Source organism: Symphalangus syndactylus, chromosome 17 (genome assembly GCF_028878055.3).
Source record: "Symphalangus syndactylus isolate Jambi chromosome 17, NHGRI_mSymSyn1-v2.1_pri, whole genome shotgun sequence".
Lineage (NCBI taxonomy): Eukaryota > Metazoa > Chordata > Mammalia > Primates > Hylobatidae > Symphalangus > Symphalangus syndactylus.
In genome coordinates this window covers 42,665,501-42,677,198 of record NC_072439.2, presented here as the reverse complement: position 1 = coordinate 42,677,198, position 11,698 = coordinate 42,665,501, and positions in this window count along the sequence as shown.

Genomic DNA, 11,698 nt, shown 5'->3' with positions numbered 1-11,698 from the left:
TGAATACATCAAAGAAAGAATACGTTTTAGCTGACTAGCGTGTTTAGAAGTGGAAAATGAGTAGCTCCAATCATAATTCTTTCTTCTATTTTAATTTGCACGTGCCGAGGAAGGCTGTCTATTAATCACCTACCTCAGACAAACAACCTTACCACTAAAGGATTTTTAACTTCTCGGAGCCTGATGACTAATAAATCACTGTAAGCTTATTCCAGTATGGAATATACACATCTTTATAACTCTGCAATACCTCTAGCTTAGTGCCAAGGTTTCTCTCTAGTGAAATAACTTTCTTTTATAAGAATAAGAGCAGGAAGTAAGTGATGAGTGAAAACCAGAGGTAAAAGTTTGCATATTTTTATGCTGACTGTTGAAATAAGAACTGCAAACAGCTATTTGCTTTCTTTGTGTGAGATAAAGATGTAGTTTTTTTTTAAATAAAATGATAAATATTATGGCCCTCATAGAAAAAATACAGTTGTCCCCACATACTGTAAATAAAGGGTTTTTGAAAAATAGCAGGATAAAATGTGTTAAAAGAAAAAAAGCTTTTACTCCAGGCTACCATAATGAAGAAAAAGTGTTCCAAGTGTGAACTAATGAAGTACAAGGTAATGAATATTTAATTTGTATAATTTACCAAAGTGCTTTTAGAAATCAGAGCTACATTCTTCATAAATATAATGTTCACTAGGCCTTAAGTGTATCTTACATGCAATTACTGCATCACCCATACAACTTCAGCATGGTATGGTGTTGAATAAAACCCCTCCGAGAATATCTTGAGGGCAAAGAGAGAAAAGGAGAAGTAAAACTGCTAAGCCTATGAAATTTGAATAGCCTGCCTTTGGCAAGGAAAATATAAAGGGCTTTGCATATCTGGCATATGGGTGGTGTTGGGAGGCCAGCACCTGCGTGAACAGAATGGCTTCACCTAGGCTCCCTTCTCCCTTAGCAACAGCATTTTGAGGGATTAAACAAAACGAAAGCAGTTTGATGGCTCAGTAGGACATTTGATCACATTCTTAAAGGTAAGAGAAGTGCTTAAAATCTGACTGATAGGATATCAGATTAAGCAGAGCAGTTTTCAGTAGAAACAAACTTGCGATGTGATATGAATTTTAATACGACCACTCTTGGAGTTCACACAGACTTCAGAACCCAAAACTTACACTCCTTGTCTACATTATTATAATAGAATGTAATTTTTTTTTCCCTCTTGAAGCACATATATTTTTCTTCCCTCTTCTTGTATAAATTTGGCAGCCAAATTAACCCTGCCATTAGGGGGTTAGGTAAAATTTCAAAATTTTATTTGAGGAAAATTTTTGAAATATCTAATGGGAATCCAAGTTGGCAGTAAAATAAATGATATTCTAATATCTTTAAAATCAGAAAACAACTCTTAATAAGATAAATTTGACAAAAGAGATTTCTCAGCTTTGAAAACTCTACTTTCTCTTTGCTTTGTAGTGTTTCTCTGCAATTATTCTAGGGCTGTAAAATTTAACATTGCATGAAGACATTATATATTGTTCCACAGCCAGTCCCACCTGTTATTACTAATTTCAGCACAGGCCATCTAAGAAGAGTCACAGAGCACTTTCAAATGTAGCAGAGATATCCTTTTCTTTGGAAAAATGGCCTCGTCATGTGATTCATAATCAAAAAAGTAATAGCACTACCTAAGAGGTGCAAACAGTTTAGGGATAAAATGGAATGACTAAGGACTGAATTAATATGGGAATCATTAGTGTATGTGCCTGCCAAGGATTTCCATTAAAGCATTTAAAGAAAACTGATTCTGACAAATTATACATTTTATGAGCAAAGATATGCAACCTGCTGCATTTGGCATTTTGTCTTTCCATTCCTGAAAGAAAGGTAAACTTCCTTTTCTATGAGTCAGTGTAGTTGGCAGTCTCTCCAGTGGCATTGTCAATTAGCTGAGATGACCACCTGGAAGGCCTTGGTGCCAGCTGGCAGGTCTGGCCTTTAGGGAGCCCCTGCTGGTTGAACTTAGATTCTGTCAGAATGAAGGGAGACTCTGTCAGGGGAGTATTTTGGCAACTTCCAGTTATCATTTAAAAACTCTGTTGGCAAGGATCTTTCATTAGCTTATCATCTGACGAAGCAGTAAAATGCAAGTTCATTTTACTACAGGAATAAGCTCATGATTAAGATGGCCAGAGTGAATGCATTATGGGATTAAATCCTGGAGGAAGAATTTGATAGGGTGTTAAACTCGACATAGTAAAAAGATTATGGAATTTTAGTGCTAGAGAGAGAAAAAAAAATCATTCACCTATCTTGACCTGAATAAATGAATTGGAGAATAAAGACAACTATCCAGATAATTTTATAGATCCACAAAATTTTATAGGATTGAAGGAAATCCTAAAGAATTTAAAGGTACTATGTTTAAAGCATTTGCAGGAAATCTAGTTGAGGACATTCAGTAGCTAGTTGAATGACAATGTAGGGGAAGATGCAGAAGTGAGACCTATGTGTTGTTGCATTGTGTAAATGAATGACATCTCCGAGAGAGAGAGGAGAAAACTCTGAGGTAAGAGGAAAGCAAGAGGGTTATCGCAGATACATTGTGGTCAAATGGAGACAATTCATATCATATGGTCTTTACTTTCTCAAGTATATAGGAGGCGAGATTCCCATTGGCTGAAAGTGAAGAAGATACACATGGATTTGAGGGTTTTGTAGGAGTTGGAAACACAGGAAACATTTATAACACAAATTGCATGAAGTGAGAGTCAACTGCAGATAAATGATTGCCCAGGAGTCTTGATGGGCAGCTGATGTTAGATAACATGGATTGGCTGTCATTCCAGCTGCCATCACTACATGACTTTTTCTAACATGTTCAGAAGTCAATAGTAAGAGAGGAGTGACATGATGATTGACATTACTAAAGGCTGGAATGGCCACGATGGATAGTTCCAGGTTCTGAGTGACCTTTAAAACACCAAATAGCAAGAATTGGCACCATATAGAATGCACAGGGAAAAAAGATGCCTTGAGGCAAAATTAACCTGTCCTCATAAGTAGTTCTGACTTTCATATATCTCATTTCCTTGACTGTACTTGCCAATTTTATGGTTTTATATACTAGAATCACTGTTAACTTATATTATCTGAGACAACTATTTAGTGAATTGACAAAAATCTATTAAAGTGTGGAATCGTTAAAAAATTGAACTATGCAAACGTCATTTTATTTTACCTTAAAACATGTTCACTTCTCCACTATTTTGAATGCAGAACACAGACATGTTTTTAGGTGGATATAAATCTAACCATATTCAAAAGATCTTTTATCCTCTCTTTCACATAAATTGCACATATAATAATACATCATCTGTAATTTTCATGCACTGAATCTGAGTTAGGAATTATTAAAAATTTTTAAAAGAAATGCTTCAGCAATAGGTTAATTTTATGTGGCAATTTGACTGGGCAAGAGGGTGTTCAGACATGTAGCTAAATATTATTCTGGGTTTGTCTGGGTGGATGTTTCCAGATAAGATTCACATTTGAATTATAGACTGAGTAAAGCAGATTGCCCCACCCCCCCCAGCACTTCCCCCAAACCCGGTAATGTAAGGGAGCCTGATTCAATCTTCCAGATAGAGATCTGAATAGAACAAAAAGGCTGAGTAAGAGGGAACTCAGTCTGCCTGACTGTGCTGGGGCATTGATCTTTTCTGGCCTTTTGATTCAGGCTGAAACACTGGATTACCTTGGACCTTTAGCCTGCTGGCTTTCAGAGTGAAACGCCACCATTGGATCTTGTATCCATCCATTTTCGCATTGCTATAAAGAAATACCTGAGACTGGGTGATTTATGAAAACAGAGATTTAATTGGTTTGCAGTTTTGCAGGCTGTGCAGGAAGCATAGCAGCATCTGCTTCTGGGGAGGCCTCAGGAGGCTTACAATCCCAGCAGAAGGTGAAGTGGGCACAGGCACATCACATGGTAAAAGCAAGAGCAAGAGTGAGAGAGAGAGAGAGAGGGAAAGAGAAAGAGAGGAGCTGTTAAACATACACGCTTCTAAATGACCAGAATTTATGTGAACTCAGAGCGTGAGCTCACTTATCACCAAGAGTATTGCCCAAGCCATCCCTGAGGGAACCACCCCCATGATCCAAACACCTCCCACCAGGCCCCACCTCCAACACTGGGGATTGCATTTCAACATGAGATTTGGGCAGGGACAAATATCCAAACTAGATCAGCTCTCCTGGGTCTTTGGCTTGTTGAGTGAAGATTTTGGGCCTTATTCTTCATAACAGCATGAGACAATTCTTTATAATACATTCTATTAGTTCTGTTTCTCTAGAGAACTCTAATACAAATGTCTAATTTATCAGGAATTATTTTTTACCAAACTATCTTTTCAAAGCATTTAACTACTCATAAAAACAATTTTATTTCTTTCCACATTCACGTTTTATTAGTATACATACTCTTTACTTAAATGATGAGGCTTTAATACAACTAAACTGTCATGATTGGTTTAAGAACAAATTGATCTGTGGAAACAGAAGTGTGTGGAAGATCCAGTGGAAGGCGACATTCCTGGCTATAAACTGGGGAAGAGGATCTGGTAATCCCTCATTGTGAACAAGGACATTCCCCTCATGTATGAGTCTCTTGCGTCCTGCTCTGTGGTGCACCTGTACACATATGTACTCTATAATAGCTGCACATCTCACCAGATCTGACTCAGAGGTGCTGGAGACAATCAGCTGGAGAAGATCCCATCAAGAGATGCTACTCCATTCTATACATTTAAGGTGAGGTATTGTAATGCAACCTAGTACGCTCCTCAAAATACTAGATCAACAACCTATGGAGTGGTGTATTAGATCCTCCATGTCACCCTTGGGAATCCTTTTATTTGTGAAATGAAGACTGAAGAGCCAAGGCATTTTGGTTTCAGTAAAGTCACTATCTGCTATTGTGATCTACTGCTACAGATCCATATTTGTCCACGTCTGCTTGATGGTGCCCCAGTCTGTTCCTCCTGGTTTTATTTATTCCTTATTCAAGACAATGAATAGGATCCCAAGTAGTCTCTCTCTTCCCCTCCCTATCGAAGTCTTCAGAACATACATACTTGAAGCTGTAGCTTTGAAATCTCCCCTACTGTATGCTTTCTCCCCTGGTGAGAGCTTTGGATCTTGTACAGAATGCATTATTGCCATTCATTCTGCCACCACCCAAACAACTTGGCCAACAAGTTATCTCAGCCTGACACATTTTATGCTGCAGTTTCGGTGAAAGAAGGGAGAGCAATTTGAGGTGCCATTGAAATTAAACTAGAAAGATGTGACCATCCGATTCAAACTGGACATTGGGAAACTATAACGAGGAAAGGGAAGGCCCAAGTGTTTGGTAATGAAAGGAAGCAATGGAAAGATAAGAGGCTGTGGTCAGAAAAGAGTATTTCCCCTTTTGAGATAGCAAAATCAATAAAATCAAGTGATGATGATGCCAGTGGGAAGGATGATGGAAACAATATTTAAAAACACAGTTGGAACTTATTGGAAAATCAAGAGGTCAAGGATTTGTGAGGCCAGCACGTTTAATGTTTCCACATGATGAACATATAACTGATTACATTTTTCAGTTTCTTTTTATGCTAGTGATTTTCATACCAGAAAATTTTGTTATTAGAATATGTCGAAGAAAGCTAAGTCTCTAAATTTCTGGATAATTACCTCAGATCTTGACTTTACTTCATAATAAACTTATGTATAAGCTAAAAAAGCAGAAGTGTTAATTCATTGTTAATTGCTCATCTAGGAAAAATATAAAACATGGTCCCCTGAATTCAGTTAAAATACTCAAGCTTAGACTAATTAAAATGTTACTAAGAGAGGACTTTTAAGGGAGAATATGTTTTCCAGAGAATAACCTTCAGAACTTCTAATTGTTCCCTCATATATCTTGTTTCCGGGCTAATAAACTACTATAATCTATGAGCTAAATGTACAAAACTTAGGACTTAACTTATTGAGATATCAAGTTCAAAATATTTATTGCCCATTTGTATAAAATATATCAGTAATTAGTTAATTATAATTTATACATTGTTATAGATAAGAATGATTCCATTATTTTATTTTATTATTTTATATTTTACTTTAAGTTCTGGAATACATGCGCGGAACATGCAGGTTTGTTACATAGGTGTAAGTGTGCTATGGTGGTCTGCTGCACCTATTGACCTGTCCTCTAAGTTCCCTCCCCATGGCCCCCACCATCCCACAGGCCCTGGTGTGTGTTATTCCCCTTCTGCTGTCCATGTGTTCTCATTGTTCAACTCCCGCTTATAAGTGAGAATATGCAGTATTTGGTTTTCTGTTCCTGAATTAGTTTGCTGAGGATAATGGCTTCCAGCTCCATCCATGTCCCTGCAAAGGACATGATCTCATTCCTTTTTATGGCTGCATAGTATTCAATGTTGTATATGTACCACATTTTCTTTATGCAGTCTATCATTGACAGGCATTCAGGTTGGTTCCATGTCTTTGCTATTGTAAATAGTGCTGCAATAAACATACGTGTGCATATGTCTTTATAGTAGAATGATTTATATTCATTTGGGTATATACCCAGTAATAGGATTGCTGGGTCAAATGGTATTTCTGGTTCTAGATCCTTGAGGAATTGCCACACCATCTTCCACAACGGTTGAACTAATTTACATTCCCATCAACAGTGTAAAAGCAGTCCTATTTCTCCACAGCTTCACCAGCATCTATTGTTTCTTGACTTTTTAATAATCACTATTCTGACTTGCATGAGATGGTATCTCATTGTAGTTTTGATTTGCATTTCTTAACGAACAGTGATGTTGAGCATTTTTTTCATATGTTTGTTGGCCACGTAAATGTCTTCTTTTGAGAAGTGGTCTATTCATATCCTTTGCCCACTTTTGATGGGGTTGTTTGGTTTTTTGTTGTAAATTTGTTCAAGTTCCTTGTAAATTCTGGATATTAGGCCTTTGTCATATGGACAGATTGAAAAAATTTTCTCCCATTCCGTAGGTTGTCTGTTCACTCTGATAATAGTTTCTTTTGCTGTGCAGAATCTCCTTAGTACATTAGTACTTATACCTTCGAGATTGTAACTCACTAAGGTCTTTGTTTTTGTTACTAACCACAGCATAGGTGCTAGGCTATCTGCCTGATTGATGTAGTTACTTAATAGCATTGTTAGGGTAATTGCTTCCTCTCCTAGATTCTTCTGTACAAAAAAGAACAGTGATATATACCTCATTAGCATTTTCCTGATTATTGGAACAGTTAATATTTGAAAATATCAGATACAGAGTAACACATTGTAGGCACTGACTGATGTTTGTTGTGATCCTAGGGACAAGAGGGGTGATGGTATCTTATCATTGGAATTTTATACTGTGAAATATTGTGGCGTGGGTAGACATGCAGTGAGAAGTATTAATCTGTAGGAAAAACCCCAGGAGAGCTTTCTGTTTAATGAAATAATTTTCCAAAAAAGCTTCCAGATATTATAATAAACATTTTATCAATATTAAATCTTGACAGAGTCAGAAGACCTGTGCTGGAGCTCAGAAGTGTTAATTTCAATCCATGTAACCCTGGATGAGCGGCTTGACCTTTTTGAGCTTCCATTGTCTTTTCTGTGAAATGAATATAATAATATCTGCCCTACTCAACTCAAGGGATCATTATCAAAGTAAATGAAATTTTATCTGAAAGAATTGTATAAACTGTCAAAAGCTTATTAATACTTTATAACCTATTATGTACTTATTTTCCCTATTTATGTTCCAAGTTTCTTTTAAAAATAACTTTATATTTCCTGTTTTGCTAAAAAAAAAAAAGACTGTCAGTCTTTTGCTGATACATCAGTTCATGTGAAGAAAAACGCAATTTGACTGTGTTAGCTGAAACTATTACTCTAATTCTCCTTCACCAGAACAACCTAAGGAATGCATTCTACCAGATTATCCCCAAAGAGTTGGAGAACGGATGTCTCTACAGTGAGAAGATGAGACCATTTTCCTTTGTGCACCTCATAGGATTCAGTCCAGAGTGGATCTTCCAGTTCTTGGAACAAAATTGCAGACTTAGAAGTAAGGTAGTAACCTTTTCCAGTGCTTCCAGTGAGCTTCTGAGACGTGTAAGTTAAGAGGAACGAAGTAAATTGTAGGAATGCTATTTCAACCTCAGGGTAAATACTTAGGGAATCATGTACTGCCTCTCTCTACCACACGGAGGAGATTGGTTCCATTTTAACGAGCCAGGAAAACACATTTTCCAACTCATGTAAATTCAGGAGGATTCCTTTGAAGGTTGATCAGGACATACTGCAAAGCTTATGGAGAAAAATACGTGCTATTTTGTGTCACATTCTGTACTAAAAAAATTTTAACATCAGATGTCATTTAACTTTTAATGGGTGTGTACTTTTATTATCAGACTTTTTGCTATTCTATATATTTTAAGATTCTTTTTCTTCTGTACATTTTAAGAAGATATTCTATACATTTTAAAAGTTGTTTGCTATTTATACATTTTAAGAAGATTTTTATGAAAAATATATATTTTAAGAAATTATCTTTGTATAAAATAAGTCTGGAGTCAGATTGACTTCAGTTTAAATCAGGCCCCTGCCATTTACTAGTTGTGTGACCTTGTGCAAGTTATTTCACTTCTCTGAACTTTAGTCTCTTCATCTGCAAATAAAGAAAAAATAATAGGAGCGCTCTTACAGCTGTATGAGGATAAATCAGACAATTCAGGTAAAGTATGTAGCACATTCCCGGGCTCATAGTTAGTGCTCAATGCAAATTCCATGTTACACTTCAGCAAGTTTTTGCTTATGTCAGCTTAAGGGAAGCATTCCTTTTTTTAAAATTGTATTTATTTATTTATTTTTGAGATGGAGTCTCGCTCTGCCGCCCAGGCTGGAGTGCAGTGGAGCAATCTCGGCTCACTGCAACCTCTGCCTTCAGTGTTCACACCATTCTTCTGCCTCAGCCTCCCGAGTAGCTGGGACTACAGGCGCCTGCCACCAAACCCAGCTACTTTTTTGTATTTTTAGTAGAGACGGGGTTTTACCGTGTTAGCCAGGATGGTCTCCATCTCCTGACCTCGTGATCTGCCCGCCTCGGCCTCCCAAAGTGCTGGGATTACGGGTGAGAGCCACCGCGCCCGTCCGGGAAGTATTACTTTTCGATGTCAATTACTTGTTTGCTTTTCTCATTCTTTCGTCAAAGTAGCCACCATTTTCTTTTTTTCTACTTACTATTACTGGTATTCACAACCACTAACTAGCCTAAAATAAGTTATTTAAACAGGTAACATTCTGAACTAGGTCTTTTCTATCTTTAGTTTTGTGATGAAGTATTATAAATGAACACGCACTATTCTCCCACTCCAGTGGAATCTACAGAGAACACACTACAAAAACTTCCTTTTACTTTTGTATATTCCTGTTCCCTGTTTATGTATTCATTGTATAGGTTGGTTCATCTTTATTATAAAACCCTTAAATTACCATTCACATTGGAATTAAAGCAAAATGCCAAAGGCATTTACATTTCAAAACTAGATATTACACATGTACGATTAATTTCAGAACATTAAAAATAAAGGAAAATCACATTAGTGTTAAAATCCTAGACATAGCAATAAAAGAAGCTGGCAAAATAAGCTATTTGTGTGGTTATAAGCATTAGTCAGGGCATGAGGCAAAAAGTTCTACCTATGGAGAGACTGTTGGGGGTCCCCTGTTGAATGAATGGGGTATGAGAAAATAAATTAGGTTGAAGCAAATAACAAAAATGAAGCATTCCTCCCCATTTCATTTTCAGACCGATTATAAATTGTCTTTAATCATAATCTCCAGTATTAGAAATTTCATCAGTTTATTTTTATCATGAGCTAGCATGGTCTTGCTCCTTCCTGGGAATAAATGAGCTGTTTTAGCCCAAGCCTTTTCATTTTGTGAAATTACCATTCCTTTTGCATCTCTCCTGCTGCTCCATATCACTACAGAATATTTGTTAAGCACAGGAAAAATTCATGTTTTCCTCTGCATGTCAGGTATAATATGGAAGAAGGACTAATGAAAAACATTTTTCATGCTTATTCAACAGAGACCGTTAAAATGAAATGAATGAAATGCTTTTTGCCCAAACTGAAACCCGCCCAAATGTTTCTGTAGAGACTCTTTTTTTCCAACTAAATAAGCTGACCTCCCATTTGTTTAGATAACAGTTTCTAAAATTTCCCCAGGAGCAAGTTATTCGGGTGGTAAGCTCAACATGTTGCCGAGGTCTTCGCAGCAGCATTAACCATCTGGACTGTGAAAGAATTGGTCTAATTTGAGGTAAAGAGCAAAGGCTCTATGATGCAATCTGTCACCCCATGTCACTCGCAATCCAAACCGTCTCTGGATTGGCTCCTGGATGAAGCAGAAAAGCAGATGGGGCTCAGAGTGGTAAGATGGGGCCTGAGATCTCTCTCTTCTTCTCTCACTGGTTTCAGTTCATTCTTATTTTATCAGAGAACAGGTCTCTGTGATAGGACTCTTCAATCCACATTCTGAACACCCTGAATCGGGGTGCTGATCCAGGCTGGGAGCTGCAGACAGGCCTTAACGTGAAGGGAGAGGTGGAGATGTGAGAAACTGGCCCAGAGGCTGCTGAGCACTTGAGAAAAATTGGAGCCATATCCTTCTCAGTCAAGTAGGAATAAGATAAACAGTCCTGGCAGAGGCAGTGGGCACGCAGAGGAAACTAGGTATAGATAACGGGTTTGGAACCAAAGAGCGAGTAGATTTAGACTGGAGTGCGGAAGGCAGACTCTACAGTGATTCCCAGTCTCGGGGCATCTGTGGGAAAGGAGACGATTAACATGATCAAGAATTTTAGTGGCAAGATCATCATCAATGTAAATGAGACTTCTTAAAACCCAACTTTTTGGCCATTTCACACCTGCCCCTGTACCTACGCTGTCGACCATGGCTGGAGAAAAACATCCAACAATGCCGATTGGCCTAACTTCAAGTTCATGATCACTAACAAGTGTCCCCCAGAGCAGTCTGGAAATCATGTTCCATCCCCTAGTTCATTCACTCTCCTACAACACGCTAGACAACAAGCTTGCCTCTCTCTTCTCAAATCCCTTTCGTTCTAATTCTAGATGGTGACTTTGATTCTATTTCACTGAGAAAACAGAAGCTATCAAAAGGATGTCCCCCTGGTTCCTATCATCACGGTTTCCCACCTACTCGCATTTGTGCCCAGATATTTTGACTTCTCTTCATTTCAATGGATGAGACTATGATGCTCTTCTCAGAAACCCCCCATCAAAGTGTCAGAACCCATTTCTTTCCCTTTACTAAACATATCACCCCAGAAATATCCCCTGCCTTGCCTGTGTATTCTTCGATTCTCTCTCTGTTGGATTGGTCTCATCAGCATACAGACATACTAAATTTCTCCCACATCCTGCTCCAATTACCACCCATTTTTCTGCTCCTGAAGAACTCTAACTGGCTTTCCTCTCTGCCATTCCACAAAACAGCTTCTGTTGAGGTTAGCAGTGACCTCCATGTTGCTAAATTCAATGGCCAATTATCAGTCCTCATCTAACTTGGTTTATTAGGAGGATTGGGCCATGT